Source organism: Miscanthus floridulus, chromosome 15 (assembly GCF_019320115.1).
Source record: "Miscanthus floridulus cultivar M001 chromosome 15, ASM1932011v1, whole genome shotgun sequence".
Lineage (NCBI taxonomy): Eukaryota > Viridiplantae > Streptophyta > Magnoliopsida > Poales > Poaceae > Miscanthus > Miscanthus floridulus.
Window position 1 is genome coordinate 13,201,453 of NC_089594.1, and position 20,332 is coordinate 13,221,784.

The 20,332-nt window shown below is 48.1% G+C and overlaps 1 pseudogene; it reads left to right on the forward strand.

Moving 5' to 3' along the window:
• The first annotated feature begins 1,528 nt into the window (after positions 1 to 1,528).
• On the forward strand, positions 1,529 to 19,526 carry LOC136507019 (proliferating cell nuclear antigen-like; annotated as a pseudogene).
• The last annotated feature ends 806 nt before the right edge of the window (positions 19,527 to 20,332 follow it).

The window sequence follows — 20,332 nt, forward strand, 5'->3', positions numbered from 1 at the left end:
ATGCGTGTTAAAATAGGTCATTTGGCAAGGCTATTCAACCTCTGCGACTACCTGCACGTACTGCCACGACAGGGCACCACCTTCGCGCACCGCCCAATATCGTGGTACAGCGGACTTAACAGCCATGGTGTGAACAGTGGTGCCTCCCTCCGCTGCAACCTTAGCTCGGCAGCACATGTCACGGCCGGGTCTACTCCGGCCATCCGCCGATATACATGTGTTTTTTCTGCTCGTACGTCTGCCTTGGACCGAAGGTTTAGTGCCTGTTTCAACGTTGCTGACAGGAGAACCCAAAGCCAAAGGTTGTGCGATATATAGGTTTTGCTTGTTTCCACTGCTAGGGGTGCGGCGCATTTAAGCAAGACTCGCTCGGAGCCGCGACGTGAGATTGCTCCCTGACGCACGCGCGTTCGATGCTGGGTGTGGCGGGCGCAGGTGTCACTTCTCGCGCGTACAAGGGCCCCATAGAGGTATATATCGATAATGCTCTCGTGAGAAGGTCTGGACGGACGGACGAACGCAACTTCCCACTCCACGTAGGGATGCTCGCAAGGGGTGGTCGCCCAGCAGGGGGCGCTTGCCGGTGCTCGCCAGGTGGGCTGCTGCGGCCTCGCACAGGTGCTCGCCCAGGCCGCCGAGCAAGTGCTCGCTCAGGGTCGCTCAGTGCTCGCCACTCCGCTAGGGCACCGACGAGCTCCATGCGCCGCCGACCTCCGCTCCGGTGTCGAGCTACACAACGACCAACCTCCATTCGTCCAAGCAGTAAGGTGATATTGCGCTTAAAACGCATGTTGCAAGCTTATGTTTCAAGTGTTTCAGATATTTCATGTGGATGTTGCATGTGTTTTATCTAGATGTTACACATATTGCAATGGATATACGTGTTTGTTGCAAGTGTATGCTCCAAATGTTTCAACTGATTTTTAGAAGCATATTGCAAGTGTATGTTTCAAATGTTTCAGCTATTTCAGACGTATGTTGCAAGTATTTTATCTGAATGTTGCATATATTATTGTAGTGTCTACACATATGTTGCAAGTGTATGTTTGAAATGTTTCATCTGTTTTGGACGTATGTTGTATAAGTCCTCCATATTGTAAGTGTTTCATATGAGACGCGGGAAGCTGGCGCAGACAGTCCCCACACGGAGCAGCGTGGGCAGGCGAGCAGCAGGACGCGGGCAAGCAGCAGGGCGAGCAGAGCAGCAGTGCGATCAACGGGCGAGGAGCAGGATGCGCAACTGGGCACGGGAAGCAGCAGCGCGCGAGCGAGCAGGCTCAGCAGGCCAATAACCGCGGAAGTCCGGACGTCCGCGCGCTAACTCTGCTGGGCATACATAGTGCAAGCAAAACCAAGCACGGCCTTTGTCATTCCCGAAGGCCATGTGTATAGCTGTGAGTTTGAACGTTGTAGATTGTAATTTTGTAGCGGAGGTTACTTCTTGCTTGGCTTGCTGCTTGCTTTCTTACTTGGATTTGTAGTAATTTGTGTACCTAGATCACTTAGTAACTGATTTCTGATGGTGTCAATGTCTACGACGCTGCTCCAGAAGACCGCAAGGCTGAAGTGGAGAGTCAGGTAGCCAAGCCGGGCCTACAAAAGACCCAACTGGCTTCGGGCTAAAACAGTGCCCATCCCAACCTAGTGAGTAGGTTCAGACCTCACATTTCGGGTCGGGTTTGGGCCTCAATGGACCACCCGTGTTTTTTAGTGTACAAAATGAAAATCATGTTTGGGGCTAGGCTCGGAACGAGATTTATTTTTTGGACAACAAAAACTTAGTCTAAGCCCTGTATAGTAGGGTCAGCAGGTCCTGGCCTGCGGGCTAGGCCAGTTTTGGTCATGTCTACCTCAAACTTAATGCTTACACTATGAGGAGCAAGTTCCCCGTTCCCATGTTTGATAAGATCAGACCATTTTTCAGGGCACAACGACAAAGATTACCAATTTCTAATAAAGATTAGGATTCGCCACGTACTGCTGTTTTAATGTATAGAAAAGATAAATAACGATGAAAAATAATAGATGTATTACGTCGATTGGCTAGACCTTCTTTCCAATCGGCCATGGATTTTAAACAAGGTTTTAAATCTCTGGCTAAAGGTATTTAGCGGATGACCTCTAAAACAGTTATAGCAGAGGCTAAATAGGGCTATAGCCTATAGCCACTAAGTTCAACATAAACACAAATAACTTGATCAGCATCAAACATATTTAAAACCTTAATTTTAAATAGGCAGCTACACACGTACGTACTGTTTCTCATGCATATAAAATATTCCTCCTCCCTCCTAAAGCCCCCCTCCCGCCTAGATCCTAGCTAGGCTCTCCCCTCCTCCCACTCAGCCGTCGGGCCGCCGCCGCCGAGGAGACCACCCCCACGATATTGGAGCTGTGGCTGGTGCAGGGGAGCCTCCTGAAGAAGGTCCTGGAGGCAATCCGCGAGCTGGTCACCGACGCCAACTTCGACTGCTCCGGGACCGGGTTGTCGCTGCAGGCCATGGACTCGAGCCACATTGCGCTCGTCGCGCTGCTCCTCCGCGCCGAGGGGTTCGAGCACTACTGCTGCGACCGCAACCTCTCCATGGGCATGAACCTCAACAACATGGCCAAGATGCTCCGCTGCGCCGGCGACGACAACATCATCACCATAAAAGGCCGACAACGGCGGCTCCGACACTGTCACCTTCATGTTTGAGTCGCCCAAGCAAGATAAGATTACGGATTGCGAGATGAAACTGATGAATATTGATCGCGAGCACCTCGGAATCCAGGATTTTGAGTACCAGGCTATCGTCCGCATGCCTTCTGCTGAGTTTATGAGGATCTGCAAGGTCCTTAGGAGCATCGGCGACACTGTCGTTATCTCGGTGACTGAGGAGGGCGTGAAGTTCTCCACATCTAGAGAAATTGGGTGGGGAAACAATGTCTGCAGGAAGAACCAAACTAGTGATAAGTTGTTGGCCCCTAGATCTCCGGCATGGGTGAGCCAACCGCTCACCGACATTGTCGACCACACACTATGGCTAGACGTAGATGAAGGGAGGGAGAACAGAGCACACACACAGCACAAGCGCCAGCGTTGGTCGGAGCTCTGTTGAGGAGATGGCAAAACTGAACTCGCTCTCTTTACTGAGTTGCAGTGGGAAGCTATATATACAACTCTACCCATCAAATCCTAGTGCACAGACATGTTAGGCTGCCATGCTGCTATAGTGACTAGATATGACAGCTGAGCTGACTTTGGTGTCTGCTCCTGCTGTGGCTACAGTGCGGCAGGAGAGCCTTTCGGTGCCTGTCCCTGCCACGGTGAAAGCATCTAGGCCCCTAGTTGGATTTCGGTGATTAATGTCAATACAAGATTACTATGACTAACGTGTGTTTTGCAGAGGCAATTAAGTTAGGTCATGGTAATGGAGATCGATTGGGCAATCGAGGTGGTCATGCCCCTACGATGAAAATCGTTTCGGTTTCAAAGGATGGACGACAAGGTTAAGGATGACTAGTTCTAAGTGTCGATTGGAGTTGGAGAGACACTTAGAGTAGTTTAGGACTTTGTTTTTCCTTTGGCCGTACTATTAAGGGGGTATGAATGGGTAGCTTGACCTAGTTGAGTCTAGTGAGTTAGGTGTGGTGCACACTTGTTAAAACTAGCTCTAGGTAGCTCCTATGAATGCCTAAGATCCTTTGGAGCAAACTTCATTCAAATATGATCGAGAGTTGGAAGTGAATGAAGGGTCAAATGCTGACCGGACGCTGGCTCCGGTGTCACCGGACGCTGGCCGCAGGGTCCGGTCAGTTCATTTGATCAAGAGACTGTGTTCAGTGCGACTGGACGCTGGAGAGGTCAACTGACCGGACGCTGAAGTCCAGCATCCGGTCGACTCCAGTAAGGTTCCAGAGAAGGGAATCTGTGACCGGACGTGTCCGGTCAGTACTGACCGGACCCTGGGGTTCAGCGTCTGGTCGAGTACAGTAAGGTTCCAGTAAGGGTTTAATGCGACCAGATGCGTCCGGTCAGTGGTGACTAGACCCTGCCAGCGTCCGGTCAACACATTTTCACTGGTTCGTGGGTTGAACTGACCGGAGCGTCCAGTCAATATGACCGGAGCGTCCGGTCACCCCGCAGAAGCTCATAACGGTTCGTTTTTCAGGCTGCCTTATAAATAGAAGCTCCACTCGTGTGTGGAGTTACTTTTGCTCATTCCAACAGCTGAGAAACACGTTTGTGAGTGCCAAGAAGAGCAAGGTCCTAGTGAGGTGATTGAGATTTGAGAGTAGCCTCATTAGTAAATTAAGAGTAGCAAAGTGTGCATCCATCTTCTCATTAGGCTTCATGTGGTCAAGTAAGAGTTCATGCTTGTTACTCTTTGTGATTGCCATCACCTAGACGGCTTGGTGGTGATTGGAAGTTTGGTGATCACCCAGCGGAGCTTGTGGGTGACCCAACTCAAGTTGTGAGCGGCTTTGGGTGATTTGCCGCGACGGAGTGTCGAAGAATCAACCCGTAGAGAGCACTTGATCCTTGCGCGGATCAAGGGGGAGCTACACCCTTGCGCGGGTGCTCCAATGAGGACTAGTGAGGAGTGACGACTCTCCGACACCTCGGCAAAACATCGCCGCGTTCCTCTCTCTCTATTTACTTTGAGCATTTACTTTGAGCAATTCAATACTTGTCTTTACATTCGTAGAATTGCTATGCTAGAGTAAGCTTGGAACATAGGTTGCAAGTCTGTTGTGCGTTAGATCAATAGAAACATTTTTCTAGGCACAAGGGGTTAATTGGGCTAACCATAGGGTTTGTTTATTGCAAGAAAATTTAGAATTAGCCCAATTCACCCCCCCCTCTTGGGCATCTTGATCCTTTCAATTGGTATCAGAGCCTCGTGCTCATGTTTTAAGCTTAATCACTTTGAGCAAGATGTCTCACGGGGATGGATCTCCTCCTATCTTTGAGGGAGATGACTTTCTATATTGGAAAATCCGCATGGAGGCGTACTTAGAAGCTCTAGACGTTGGTATTCTTAGAGCCGCCTCTCAAGGCTTCCCAAAACCTTGGGATGCTACTAACCTACAAGGCGATGAGGTTAACTATGAAAAATGGAATGCAAAGGCTCGAAACACCATCTTTAGAGGCCTTTGCAAAGATGTGTTTAACCGTGTAAGGAACCACAAAGACGCCCATGCACTATGGTCGGACGTTTGTGCACTCCATGAGGGAACCAAGAGTGAGCGTGAGGAACGCTATCATCTTGTGATTAAAAAGCTAAATTCATTTGAGATGCTTCCCAAAGAAAGTGCTAATGATATGTATTCTCGTTTAAATGTTCTTGTAGAGGAAGTCAATGGGCTTAGACTTACTCAAATGTCACCATCCGGCGTTGTGAGAAAGATCTTGAGTGTCCTCCCCATTGACAAATATGGGTACATTGTGACCGTGCTACATCAAGGTGATCTTTCCGCCGCTACACCAACATAAATCTTGGGGAAGATCAATGCTCATAAGATGTACATGCACATCACGCCACAAGATGGCTCATCCTCTACAAAGAAGAAAGAGAAGGACTTAGCATTCAAGGCTAGCCAAGATAAGGGAAAAGCAAGACTTGAGTATGAGAGCTCAAGTGATGAAGAAGATGGAGATGAAAATCTTGCTCTCATGGTGAGGAAAGCCGCCAAGATGCTAAAGAAGCTAAATAAGAGTGGCATCAGGTTCGACGGCAAGAAGAAGTTCTTCACAAGCTCTAGAAGAAAGCCAATCTCCAAAATGGATTGCTTCAATTGTGGTGAACTTGGTCATCTAGCACATCAATGCACCAAGCCTAAGAAAGACAAGTTCAAGAATAAGAACAAGGGCAAGAAAGATGACTCAAGTAACGAAGATGAAGACGAGAAGAAGAAGAACAAGCCATACAAGAAGAGAGATGGCAAAAAGAGGGACTTCCACAAGAAGAAGAAGAGTGGAAAGGCCTATATTGTCGGTGATTGGCTCACGGACATTGATTCATCTAATGGATCATCCGATGATGATAGTGAAGATGAGAAGGTGGCCGCCATTGCTATTGATCTTTCATCTTCACCGCCACCATCGCCATCATCCTCTACACACATATGCCTTATGGCCAAGGGTGAACGCAAGGTAACTAATAATGATGATAGTAGTGATGATGAGCAAGCTAGTGATGATGATAGCGATAGCGATGATGATGATTAACCTACATACGATGATCTTGTCAAAATACTAAGAAAATACACTAAGATCATTAGAAAGAGTAGAGCTACAAATGAAAAGCTTGATGCTAAAAATGATTCACTCTTAGCTTAGTGTGATACATTGGAAAAGGCTAATGATGAGCTTAGAGAAACTAATGATGCTATATCATCCAAACTCAAGGAGCTAAAATCTTCTAAGAAAGAGCTTAAGGATAAACATGATAAACTTAAGTGGGTGCACAATGAGCTCATCACTAGTCACAACAAGCTAAAAGATGAGTATACAACTCTTAAGATTAATCATGATACTCTTGTTATTGCTCAAGAATTCTTACCAAATGAGCCATATGATGCTACTAACCATGTTGTCAAGATTGATATAGCTACTTCATGTGATGATTTAATTGATGAGAGCATTGAGCAAGGATCTAGTAGCAAAGGCAAGCAAGTGGTTGAGTGCAATGACTATGATGAGTATGCCAAGCTCAAGAGTGATAATGAGAAGCTCATGAAAGATCTTGAAGAGATGAAAAGCCACAACATCATTGTGCTAGAAACTCTTGATCATGACAAAGAGTTGATCCTTGAGAATGAGAAGCTCAAAGAAGAAAACAAGAAGCTCAAGGAAGAGAAGAAAGATGATGCTCTAAAGGAAGAAAATAAGAAGCTCAAGTTGGAGAAAGAGCATCTCAAGATTGGGTTGAGCAAGTTTGCTAGAGGCAAGCACCTCCAAAGTGAGCTACTTATGAACACTGTCATGAAGATGGATAGAAGTGGTATTGGATATGTGGCAAGTATAGAGAAGAAGAAGGCTCAAGCTCAACAACAACAATCAAAGCCAAAGCCAAGGCCAAAGAGATGTTTTGAGTGTGGACAAGAAGGCCACTTTGCTCATGAGTGTCAAACTCCACCGCCACAACCCTTACCCAAGCATGCTAGACCATTTGCTTTTAATGCTCACTACATGCTTAGAAAAGATTCTAGTGGAAAGATGAAAGCTATGTTCTTAGGACCCCCTAACAAGAGTAGGCCTAAGAAGATTTGGGTGGCTAAGTCACTTGTTGAGAAGGTAAAGGGTCCTCAACAAGTTTGGATTCCTAAAGCTTGAATCTCTTATGTGTAGGTGAACTACAACACCGGTGGAAGTCATTGGGTTATTGATAGTGGTTGCACTCAACATATGACCGGTGATCCTCGTATGTTCACCTCACTAGATGAAGAGGTAGATGGACAAGAGAAAATAACATTTGGAGATAATTCAAAGGGCAAGGTTAAAGGATTGGGCAAAGTGGCAATATCAAATGATCATTCCATCTCCAATATGCTCTATGTTGCTTCATTGAGCTTCAACTTGCTATCCATTGGGTAATTGTGTGATCTTGGCTTCCAATGCTTGTTCACCGAGAAGGAGGTTGTTATATCCAATGTAGATGACAATCAAGTGATATTCAATGGATTTAGATACAACAACTTATATCTAGTGGACTTCACCTCTAAAGATGCAAATTTAAAGACTTATCTATTCACCAAAACAACACTTGGGTGGCTATGGCATAGAAGACTTTCTCATATTGGGATGAGCTCACTCAAGAAGCTTATGAAGAATGATTTGGTGAGAGGATTGAAGGATGTGAAGTTTGAGAAGGACAAGATTTGTAGTGCATGTCAAGCCAGCAAGCAAGTTGCAAATACTCATCCAACCAAAGCTTTCATGTCAACCACAAGAGTGCTAGAACTCCTACACATGGATTTATTTGGACCAACAACATACAAGAGTTTGGGAGGGAATCTCTATTGTCTTGTGATTGTGGATGACTATTCAAGGTATACATGGGTATTCTTCCTTCATGATAAATCTGAAGTTGCATCTTGCTTCAAAAAGTTTGCCAAGAGAGTTCAAAATGAATTTGAAGTGAAGCTCAAGAAGATTAGAAGTGACAATGGCAAAGAATTTGACAACACAAACATTGAAGCCTATTGTGATGAAGTTGGAATCAAACATGAGGTCTCCGCAACTTATACTCCTCAACAAAATGGTGTAGTTGAGAGGAAGAACCGGACTTTGATCACTCTTGCAAGGACAATGCTAGATAAGTACAACACCCCCGAAGCTCTATGAGCGGAAGCAATCAACACCACATGTTATGCATCCAACCGCCTATTCCTTCAAAAGTTCCTTGGCAAGACACCTTATGAGTTACTCAATGGGAAGAAGTCGGACGTCTCATTCTTTATGGTGTTTGGTTGCAAATGCTACATCTACAAGAAGCGGCAACACCTAGGGAAGTTCCAAAGATGTTGTGATATAGGTTTTCTTATTGGTTACTCATTGAAGTCCAAAGCATATAGAGTATTTAATCATGCCACCGGCTTGGTTGAAGAAACATATGATATGGAATTTGATGAATCTAACGGCTCCCAAGGAGTACATGAGAATCTTGATGATGTAGGTGATGAACCATTGAGGGAGGCTATGAAGAATATTCCGGTGGGAGACATCAAGCCAAAAGATGATGAAGATGATGTACAAGTCATTAACCAACCTTCTTCATCAAGTATGCCACAAGATGGTGAAAAAGATGGGAGAGTAGAAAATGAAGATACTCATATCTCCCATGAGCAAATGGTGGTACAAGCACAAGATGTTGATGCTCCACAACCTCCTCCTCAAGTGGTCAATAGAAGAAATACACCTCTCCTACAAGATCATCCACAAGATCTCATCATAGGGAGTCCATCAAAGGGTGTAATGACTCGATCTCAAAAACTTACTTTATTTATTGCTCATCACTCTTTTGTCTCTTGCTATGAGCCTACCAAGGTAGAAGAAGCTCTTAAAGATCCGAATTGGATCAATGCCATGCATGAAGAGTTGAACAACTTCACTCGCAATGAAGTTTGGACTCTTGAAGAGTGACCAAAAGGTGCAAGAGTCATTGGAACAAAGTGGGTGTTCCGCAACAAGCAAGATGATCAAGGTGTTGTTGTGAGGAACAAGGCAAGGCTAGTTGCAAAGGGGTTCTCTCAAGTTGAAGGTTTGGATTTTAGAGAGACCTTTGCACCGGTTGCAAGATTAGAAGCCATTCGTATCCTACTTGCATATGCATCACACATGAAAAGAAACTATATCAAATGGATGTGAAGAGTGCATTTTTAAATGGCTTTATTAATGAACTAGTCTATGTTGATCAACCTCCTAGGTTTGAAGACCCTAGATATCATAATCATGTTTATAGGTTGTCCAAGGCACTATATGGGCTTAAGCAAGCCCCAAGAGCTTGGTATGAGCGCCTTCAGGACGTCCTCATTGAGAAGGGCTTCACCATTGGGAAGGTCGACACCACACTATTCACCAAGAAGCTTGATGGGCATATCTTTATTTGTCAAGTATATGTTGATGATATCATCTTTGGATCATCAAATGAAGACTCATGCAAAGAATTTGGTGAATTGATGTCGAAGGAGTTCAAGATGTCAATGATTGGTGAGCTTAAATTCTTTCTTGGTTTTCAAGTCAAGCAAATAAAAGAAGGCATCTTCAACTCTCAAGAGAAATACACAAAAGATCTTCTCAAGAGATTCAAGATGGATGAATGTAAGCCAATCAAGACACCAATGCCTACCAATGGACATCTCGACCTAGATGAGGGAGGTAACCCGATTGATCAAACTCTCTACCGTTCAATGATTGGTAGTTTGTTTTATTTGACCGCATCTTGGCCCGACATTATATTTAGTGTGTGTATGTGTGCTAGATTTCAAGCTAGTCCTAAGGAAACACATTTAATTGCTGTAAAAAGAATCCTTAGGTATCTTAAGCACACACCAAGCATTGGCCTTTGGTATCCCAAAGGATCTTTATTTGAATTAATTGGCTATTCCGATTCGGATTACGCCGGATGCAAAGTTGATAGAAAAAGCACATCCGGAGGGTGCCATTTGCTTGGTAGATCACTTGTGTCTTGGTCCTCGAAGAAACAAAATAGTGTGGCTTTGTCCACCGCCGAAGCGGAATACATTGCCGCGGGTGCTTGTTGTGCACAAAATTTATATATGAAACAAACTTTGCTAGACTATGGTGTAGTTCTAGAAAAGGTACCTCTTTTGTGCGACAATGAAAGTGCGATAAAACTTGCAAATAATCCGGTTCAACACTCTCGCACCAAGCACATAGATATCCGCCATCACTTTCTAAGAGATCATGTTGCTAAAAATGATATATTACTAGAAGGTGTAAGAACCGAAGATCAATTAGCGGATATCTTCACTAAACCGCTAGATGAGGCTACATTTTGTAGTTTGCAGAATGAGCTCAATGTACTTGACTTTAGCAACTTCACAAAAAATTGAGCTTGTATTGTCCCTTGCATTCATTGTAATAAACAACATGTTTAATTTTTGGCAGTGCATATAGGGCTTGTCTAACATGGTTAAGATAACCGCCGAAAAGCGTGTGAAGAAGCTTAACCTTGGATCAAACTTGACAAGCAACTAGATTTACTTACAAGTATTGCATATGCATGAATATTGTTTTGTCGTTTTGTTCCATTTGCCCTCTTATTGACTAATTTCTTAAGAAGAATTATAGCCTAACGCAAAATATTTTGAAAAATATGAGGGTTTGAGAGAGGTCACTCACATCAGTCCCAATTGGTGTTTATTTGGATCTTATTCAAGTTGGGACTTGATTGGGAACAGGCAGCGCGAAGGAACTTTGAAGATTTGCTAGAAAAGGTGCACCGGACGCTGTTGTCCAGTGTCCGGTCAATTCACAGGAGGTGAACTGCTGCTGAAGGAGTGACTGGACACGGCGTTTGTGCGTCCGGTCAGGAAGGGATCTAGCGTTCGGTCATTTGAAGAAGGAACAGGCTATATTGACCGGACCCTGCCTGCGTCCGGTCATGGACCACCGGACGCGTCCGGTCCCAATTCCAGAGGAATTGGACCTCTCTAGAATCGACCGGACGCTGGGTGGTAGCGTCCGGTCGCTACCACCGGAGCGTCCGGTCAGTGGATCTCGTGCGACTTCAGGACTCTTCTTCTGTTTCCTATTCTATCGTGTTGGGGTCTTCATTTAACCATAGTAGTCGAGTGGCTTTGCCCTAACCCGTACGCCGCCACAGCTTTCTCGAGCCCTAGCCTACACCGCCGTAGCTCCTCCGTGCCTTCCACGACCTCGCGCCACCGCAAGCTCGCCACAGCAATTCCCGTGCCCACATCGCCGAGCACCTCACGCCACCACAACCGCCATCGCTGTCCCACGCTGAATCGCCACCGCCTCCTGCACCCTTGTTCCCGCGCGCCTCTCGCGATCCAGCATCGCCGGAGCCAAGCCCGTGCGCCCAGCGCCTCCAGCCAGCGAGCAGCTCCACCGCGCCAGTCTACCGTGACCTAGCCCTGCCTCCGCACCGATAAGGCCCTTTTATGCTGATTCATCAGATTACACAGCGTCAGCGTAGCAACCCTAACTTCGTCATTGTCGCTGATCCCCGGTCGATTCTTCGCAGAGCTTCGAGAACCCTAACCCTAGCCGATTCAGTGTTTCCCCACGCGACGTCTTTTCTTTTCCCAGATCGCTGATCATCAGGTAGCTTGCCCGTTGTCTCAATTTTGTACCTACATTGCTTGCTTCTTAGGTTTTCGCGTCTATTAGATATATTGTATTTATTTGTATATCCATCTATTCCATCGTGCAGCGAGTCGGTGTCGTTGAGGTTCTTGTGGCAGTTGTCAGTCAACTCAGGGCTAAGCTCGCGAGTAAGGATCAAGGCCAAGCCTCGGGAGTGTCAGTTTGACAGTTGATCTTCATCAGCGGTAGTTCATCTTCTTGTCAGATCAGATGGCTCGCACCAAGAACGTTGATGGTGGTCCAGGTGATGATGATCGGAGGCCCCCGCCTCGCCTGCCTACAGGACCAAAAGGCAAGGCAACGAAGCAAGTGACATCCAAGAAGCGCAAGTACCCCAATGCAGAGACAGCGAGAGCAGCTACAGTCGCTGAGGCCGCAGAGCATGCCAAGAGAGGCGGTGCACGCAGTGGAGTTGTCATAGCAGATCATCTGGCACCAGATACGTAGGGCAGACTGAGGGAGATTGAGGGACTTCATGGTAGTCCACCTAGGACTGTCATGATGGCAGGACATCGTCTGGCTATTGAGGAGCCTCAGCATCAGGGGGAGTCTCAGTAGGAGCCACAGCAGCAGCCCCCACCAGTAGAGCTACAGCCAGCTCAGGAGACTCAGGAGGGCCAGCAAGCCGAGGAGACAGAGTAGGCACCCCAGCTACGCCGCTCTAGTCATACTAGTGCTACAGTTCTAGTGAGGCCAGCTACACAGTGCAAGGGTTCACGCCCACCGCCTAGACCACAGGGTCTGCCTCCAGTAGTACATCTTGACTTGAGGGCCACCACAGCCAGATAGGTTCGCCAGCTAAGGTTTGTTGAGTTCGATGTGTGGTTCCCTCCGAGGAGGGATGAGAGAGCAGCAGAGGGGTTCTACACGCCACTGCAGGAGGATTTCTACAATGCTTATCTCAACAGTGGGGCAGTGTTCAGATCTTAGAGAGTCTGCAGTATAGAGTCTATTGTGGTAGCAGCCGGAGAGCATATCTACCCTTTCTTGTCATATTTGCCGGGGCTCACAGATCTGATTGGCCAGACAGGAGTATATGTACCATCTTGGGTTTGATAGTTCTACGCATAGTTCTACGTTGACCCACATCACAACTTCATTCACTTTGCATTCAATGGCAGAGATTATAGGGTGATGAGTTTCAGGGCCCGAGAGATACTAAGGCTATAGGATCAACCTGTCAGATTGCATGAGGTATGCTATGGACAGCAGGAGCCTCCCAAGCATCCTCATGGAGGGTTGGTGCCCCCTACAGATCTGGTGCGACATTGCTTCAAGGAGCCCTTTGGTGAGGGGTCGAGGAGGAACCCTAGTGACCTTACTCCTACAGCGCGAGTGCTAGAGGCCATTATCAGGAGGACACTACTTCCCAGGTTGGGATACAGGGAGGGTCTGACTCGCTTACAGCTCTGGCTCCTTAATGCCCTGATGCAGCAGACCGTGTTCGATATTTGTGACCTTCTTCTATTAGAGATGGAGGATACTATAGCTGAGGGCTTCAAGGGTCGTAGATAGCTTCCATATGCACATTGGATTACATTCCTGATGCTCTAGTCTGTGCAGGTTCGGACCCCTGAGATGGTTGTAGAGTACAAGGGTGCCACCATAGAATTTCCAGCATATAACATGGCATAGAGGATCAGGCACAGCACTCCACAGGCACCCGCTCAGCCCAGTCGTCGTCCAGATGTTCCAGAGCCAGCAGCTCAGTAGGACGAGATCATTAGAGGCATAGCCGCTATAGAGGAGGAGTAGCTTGAGGCACAGCAGGAGATGACCGAGTCTAGTGATGGTTCGAATGATGACTATCAGCTGATTCCTCATATGCCTCCATGCAGACATGATGCAGAGGCTGGCAGTTCCAGCTCAGCTCCACCTATACCGCAGATGGACCCCGCATTGATTGCCATTCTTGAGCGGATGCAACAGGAGCAGGCACGATAGGCTCAGGAGACAACTGCCAACTTTGCACAGTTTCAGGCTCGTCAGGACGAGTTCCAGCGGCAGCAGCAGCTCCTTCAGCACCAGCAGTTACTTATGCAGCAACAGCTCATGGGATTTATGCAGCATGTAGTTATAGCACTTGGGGCCCCACAGCCACAGTTTTCACCCTAGCTTGCTCAGCCTACCACCACTTCGACGACTCCAGCAGTACAGCCCAGTGGGCTTCAGATTTAGGGATAGCCTCCAGCTCTGTTTACTTCACCCACAGTACAGGTGTCCCAGTGGTTATCTTCGCCAGTGGTAGCCCTGCAGTTCACTCCATATCACACGGGCTTCTCACCGGAGCAGTCACCCTCACTATTCATGCCTGACACGTCAGTCTCTAGGAGTCTTGGAGCATCTTTCAGTGAGTTGACCGGCATGCCTACACCGCCACATATTCATACCGCCGGTCCTTCTATAGCAGCCCCAGTCGTAGTGACTACTCAGAGGCTCCCGTCATCTGTCGCCTCTTCAGATCCTACGACAGACGTACTAGCAGCATCACAGGAAGCACCTGCCCTAGCTCAGACCTAGACCGCTTCAGAGACATTGCTAGCCATAGAGGGTCAGTCAGTTCAGAGCTTAGGGTCAAATGATGATGGCGTCCAGTTTCATCTTGCTCCACGTACTTCAGCACCCGGCTCGTCCGATGTAGCCCCGTCGACCGACCCTTAGGTTTTGGTGTTTGACGCCAAAGGGGGAGAGGGTTCGAGTATGTAGACTCAGGGGGAGCGACATTTAGGGGGAGCTAGTTATCTAGTATTAGCTTACTATATACATTTGGAGTTTTATGTGTGTGATACACTATTACTATTATGCATTCGTGTGTTACTTTCATGCATACTATTATATCTATGTGATAGTGCTATCTACGTGATTGTGATATATGACATGTGTGCTCTCTACTTTGCATTATTTACATGTCATATCACTTGTGTTATGCTCATTTGCTTTTGCTTCCACATTTATACTTCGATGCAAATGAGCTTTATTTACTTATACTCTTGCTTAATTCATATCCTTTGAGTACATTGTGTTGTCTTGGGTCATATAAGCTTACCTAACCCTTTTGTTCTTATCGACAAAAGCTTATATGAACCAAGCCCGTCAAAAACCTCACTCTTTCACATACTCGAGGTGGTATTGTCATCAATCACCAAAAAGGGGGAGATTGAAAGCATCTAGGCCCCTAGTTAGATTTTGGTGATTAATGTCAATAAAAGATTACTATGACTAACGTGTGTTTTGTAGAGTCAATTAAGTTAGGTCATGGTAATGGAGATCGATTGGGCAATCGAGGTGGTCATGCCCCTATGATGGAAATCGTTTCGGTTTTCAAAGGATGGACGACAAGGTTAAGGATGACTAGTTCTAAGTGTCAATTGGAGTTGGAGAGACACTTAGAGTAGTTTAGGACTTTGTTTTTCCTTTGGCCGTACTATTAAGGAGGGTATGAATGGGTAGCTTGACCTAGTTGAGTCTAGTGAGTTAGGTGTGGTGCACACTTATTAAAACTAGCTCTAGGTAGCTCTATGAATGCCTAAGATCCTTTGGAGCAAACTTCATTCACATATGATCGAGAGTTGGAAGTGAATGGAGGGTCAAATGCTGACCGGACGCTGGCTCCGGTGCGACCGGACGCTGGCCACAGGGTCCGGTCAGTTCATTTGATCAAGAGACTATGTTCGGTGCGACCGGACGCTAGAGAGGTCAACTGACCGGACGCTGAAGTCCAGCGTCCGGTTGACTCCAGTAAGGTTCTAGAGAAGGGAATCTGTGACCGGACGCGTTCGGTCAGTACTGACTGGACCCTGGGGGTTCAGCGTCCGGTCGAGTACAGTAAGGTTCCAGTAAGGGTTTAATGCGACCGGACGCGTCCGGTCAGTGGTGACCGGACCCTGCCAGTGTCCGGTCAACACATTTTCACTGGTTCGCAGGTTGAACTGACCGGAGCGTCTGATCAACATGACTGGAGCGTTCGGTCACCCCGCAGAAGCTCATAACGGTTCGTTTTTTAGGCTGCCTTATAAATAGAAGCTCCACTCGTGTGTGGAGTTACTTTTGCTCATTCCAATAGCTGAGAAACACGTTTGTGAGTGCCAAGAAGAGCAAGGTCCTAGTGAGGTGATTGAGATTTGAGAATCCAAGAGAGGCTAGGAGTAGCCTCATTAGTAAATCAAGAGTAGCAAAGTGTGCATCCATCTTCTCATTAGGCTTCGTGTGGTCAAGTGAGAGTCCGTGCTTGTTACTCTTGGTGATCGCCATCACCTAGACAGCTTGGTGGTGATTGGAAGTTTGGTGATCACCCAGCGGAGCTTGTGGGTGACCCAACTCAAGTTGTGAGTGGCTTTGGGTGATTCACCGTGACGTAGTGTTGAAGAATCAACCCGTAGAGAGCACTTGATCCTTGCGCGGATCAAGGGGGAGCTACGCCCTTGCGCGGGTGCTCCAACGAGGACTAGTGGGGAGTGGGGACTCTCCGATACCTCGGCAAAACATCGCCGTGTTCCTCTCTCTCTATTTACTTTGAGCATTTACTTTGAGCAATTCAATACTTGTCTTTACATTCATAGAATTGCTATGCTAGAGTAAGCTTGGAACATAGGTTGCAAGTCCGTTGTGTGTTAGATCAATAGAAACACTTTTCTAGGCATATGGGGTTAATTGGGCTAACCATAGGATTTGTTTGTTGCAAGAAAATTTAGAATTAGCCCAATTCACCCCCCCTCTTGGGCATCTTGATCCTTTCAAGCGGCTATAGTGCAGCAGCAGGGGAGCCCTTTCGGTGCATGCCCCTGCCATGTCGTACAGAGGAGAGCAGCAGATTACTTAATAATTCTTTCCCTAATCCTACAGTTAACCCTAGAACCTCCACCATGCCGATCGTCTTCTTCAGCTCCGTGAACCGAAGACGGGCGAGCGGCTTGGTGAGGACGTCCGCGAGTTGCCGACTAGTTTCGATGAACTCGATGACGATCTGCCTTCCATCAACACAGTCCCTGAGGAAGTGGAACTTGGCGTTGATGTGCTTGCTCTGGTCGTGGAGAATCAGATTCTTCGCGAGGGCGATGGTGGGCTGGTTGTACACCATCAGTGCTGGTGGGTGAGCTTCCACACCGGCTAGCTCACCCAGCAGCCGCCGTAGCCACATAGCTTGGCACGCCGTTGTGGCCGCCGCCATGTACTCTGCATCGCATGTGAACAGTGCCACCACCTTCTGTTTCAGCGACAGCCATGAGATTGGAGCCGACCTGAGGAAGATGAGCACGCCAGAGGTGCTTCACCGTCCATCGATGTCCCTTGCCATGTCTACATCGCTGAACACAGTGAGCTACAACCCACTTCCACCGGTCTTGGGGAAGACGATCCCCTGATCCACCGTTCCCTTGATGTAGCGTAGTGATCCTCTCGGGGATCCTCCATGAAGTGGTTGATGTAGCCCACGGTGAACGCAATGTCCGACCTCATGTGGACTATATAGCGCAGACCGCCAACGATGCTCCGGTAGAGTGTTGCATCTACCTTCGCCGCGGTACTGGCCTTCGTCAGCTTCAGCTGCTCCTCCATCGGAGTCACGCATGGCTTGCACTCAGCCATGCCGCTTCACTCCAACAGCTTCGAGGCATACGCGCTCTGACCGAGCGTGAGCACCTCCTTCCCCTGTCTTACCTCGATGCCAAGGTAGTAAGAGAGCGCGCCGAGATCGCTCATTCGAAAACGAGCCACCATCTCATGCTTGAAGCTGTCGATGTCCTCCGCACGCGCACTGTTGATGATCAAGTCATCCACATACACGCCAACGACGAGCTCCTTCTTCCCCGTCGCCGCGTGTAGAGCGCATGCTCAGTTGCGCACCGTGTGAACCCAAGCTTGCCCAACATGGCGTCAAGCATGGCGTTCCACGCTCACGGGGCCTGCCGCAGCCTGTCGAGCGCCTTGCGCAGTCGGAGCACCTTGTGCTCCGCCCCCTTGACGGTGAAACCCAGAGGTTGCCTGACGAAGACCGTCTCTGTCAGCTCGCCATTGAGGAAGGCCGATTTTACATCCAGGTGATGGACGTGCCAACCTTCGCTGTTGCCAGAGCCAGCAACTATCGGATAGACACCATGCGCATTTCCGGCGCAAAGACTTCCTCGAAGTCGATGCCCTCGCGCTGGTCAAAGCCTCAGGATACGAGGCGCGCCTTGTGCTTGACAATGGCGCCGTGCTCATCCCGCTTGACCTTGTACACCCACTTCAGGCCGATCGGGCGGCATCTTGGAGGTGGATCGATGAGCTCCCAAGTCTCGTTTTCCTTGATCGCCTTCATCTCCTCCAGCATCGCCCGTTGCCAATTTGCATCGCACTCGGCCAGCGCGAATGTGGGTGGTTCCTCTGCACTGACAAGAACTGGGTCATTGAGCAGCCGACCTGCCATGCCTGAGGACCCTGTGCTGCCGACTTTGTCGTCCAGCCTGCGGAACCACACCTCCTCACCGTCATGGAACCTCCACGAACTCAGTGATGTTACTTGGAGGTGACACGAATTTTATTGGCATCGATGGAGTCCACTGTTCCGCCAGAGTGGTTGGCACAGCACCTGGAGTGCTCGGTCCCCCGGCTGCAGTGCTCGGCACTACTCCTGGACCGCTCATCACCACTCCTGGAGTGGTCGGCACCACTACAGGAGTGCTCGGCTCCAGTCTTAGAGTGGTCGGCACCACTGCAAGACCTCTTGGCCCCGCTACGGAAGCGTTCAGCACCCGTCCTAAAGTGGTCGGCACCACTGCAGGACCGCTCGGCACCACTCCTGGAGTGCTCGGCACCCCTCCTGGAGTGCTCGGCACCGCCCCAGGAGTGCTCGGCTCTGTTGCTGGAGTGGTAGGCACCTCCTCTCCAGCGTCTCCACCACCGTGGATGACCAAATGCTCGACGATGAAGGTGTTGGTGAAGCCGCCAGCTTCCCCGTGCCCGGATTGTTCCAGTCCCAGGCCGCCTTCTCGTAGAACACGACATCGCGCGAGACAACCACCTTGCCTTCGCGTGGGTCATAGAGCCGGTACGCCCACTTGTTGGCCCCTGGATCTCCGGCACGAGTGAGCCGACCGTTCACCGACGTTGCCGACCACACACTATGGCTAGAGGTAGAAGAAGGGACAGAGAACAGAGCACACACACAGCACAAGCAATAGCGTTGGCCGAAGCTCTGCAGAGGAGATGGCAAAACTGACCTCGCACTCTTTACTGAGTTGCAGTGGGAAGCTATATATACAACTCTACTCATCTAATCCTAATGCACAGACATGTCAGGCTGCCATGCTACTATAATGACTAGATGTGACAGCAGGGCTGACTTTGGCGTCTGCCCCTGTTGTGGCTACAGTGCGGCGGGTGAGCCTTTCAGCGCATGCCCCTGCAGCGGCTACAGTGCAGCAACAGGGGAGCCCTTTCGGCGTCTGCTCCTACAGCGCCGTACAAAAAAGAGCAGCAGATTACTTAACATAAGCCAGAAGAGGCTACCATCATAGAGATGCAAGAGCCAGTTTCCCTGACCTTTGCCCTGAGGTACATGAACTCCTTCACAAAGGCATCTTCACTGTCGGAACAAGTGACTATCAGCCTGTCATCCGAGCTACCAGTGATGGTCGAGTACAAGATCGCAGAGATGGGTTACATTAGATTTTACCTGGCGCCAAAGATCGAGGAAGATGAGATATGAAGCCCTGATGGCTTGGCTTGGCTTGTAACATGTTGCTAGCTTTTCGTCGTCTTCCAACCATGGTTTTTGCATGCTATTAGCTATTGTTTGCAAGCAAAAAGGGATGTTATGCGTTTATTTATCTCCTAGGCCAGACTGCATTAAGTAATTGTATTTTTTGTGACTGCTCTTGTGAATCCATGGATTTACAGTGAATCTAGATTAGTGGGCTTGTTCCCTTTGAATACAAAAAAAATCCTCCTAATCCTCTTGAGTTCGTTTGGCCCTGCAGCTGAGACGTGAGCTACCAGCTAATCCTTAGTAAAAAAAAAAACACTACCGGCTAATCCGAGTACAATTTGAATCCTCTGGGCAAACACGCAAAACTGCGAAATCCCCTCTTGATCCCTCCTTTTGATTTTCTTTTATCTTCACACGTATACTCCACAGCAGCATGCAGCATGCATCAAAGTGGCGCCAGGGTCTCCGTGCTGCACATACTCCTGAACGTGCTGTTCATCAGCACCATCCTTAATTAATCCGCGCATGATATCTTGAACTGTCATTAGCCCATACAACTTATATGACAACGCCAAGTCGCCAGCACTTGCTAATTCTGAAGAACTCCACATCTATCCTTCTGCTCCTCATAATTCCTGCTGCTTTTGAGTAGCTACGTACAGATTAATCATAAGGGTTTTTCTATAATACCTCCAAATAACTGTGAGCCATTCATTTGTTTCGGACGGTTACGATCTCCTATTACCGATGAAATATATATTTACTTAATTTTTTATTTGGTAAATTATGATACATAAGGAAAGTTT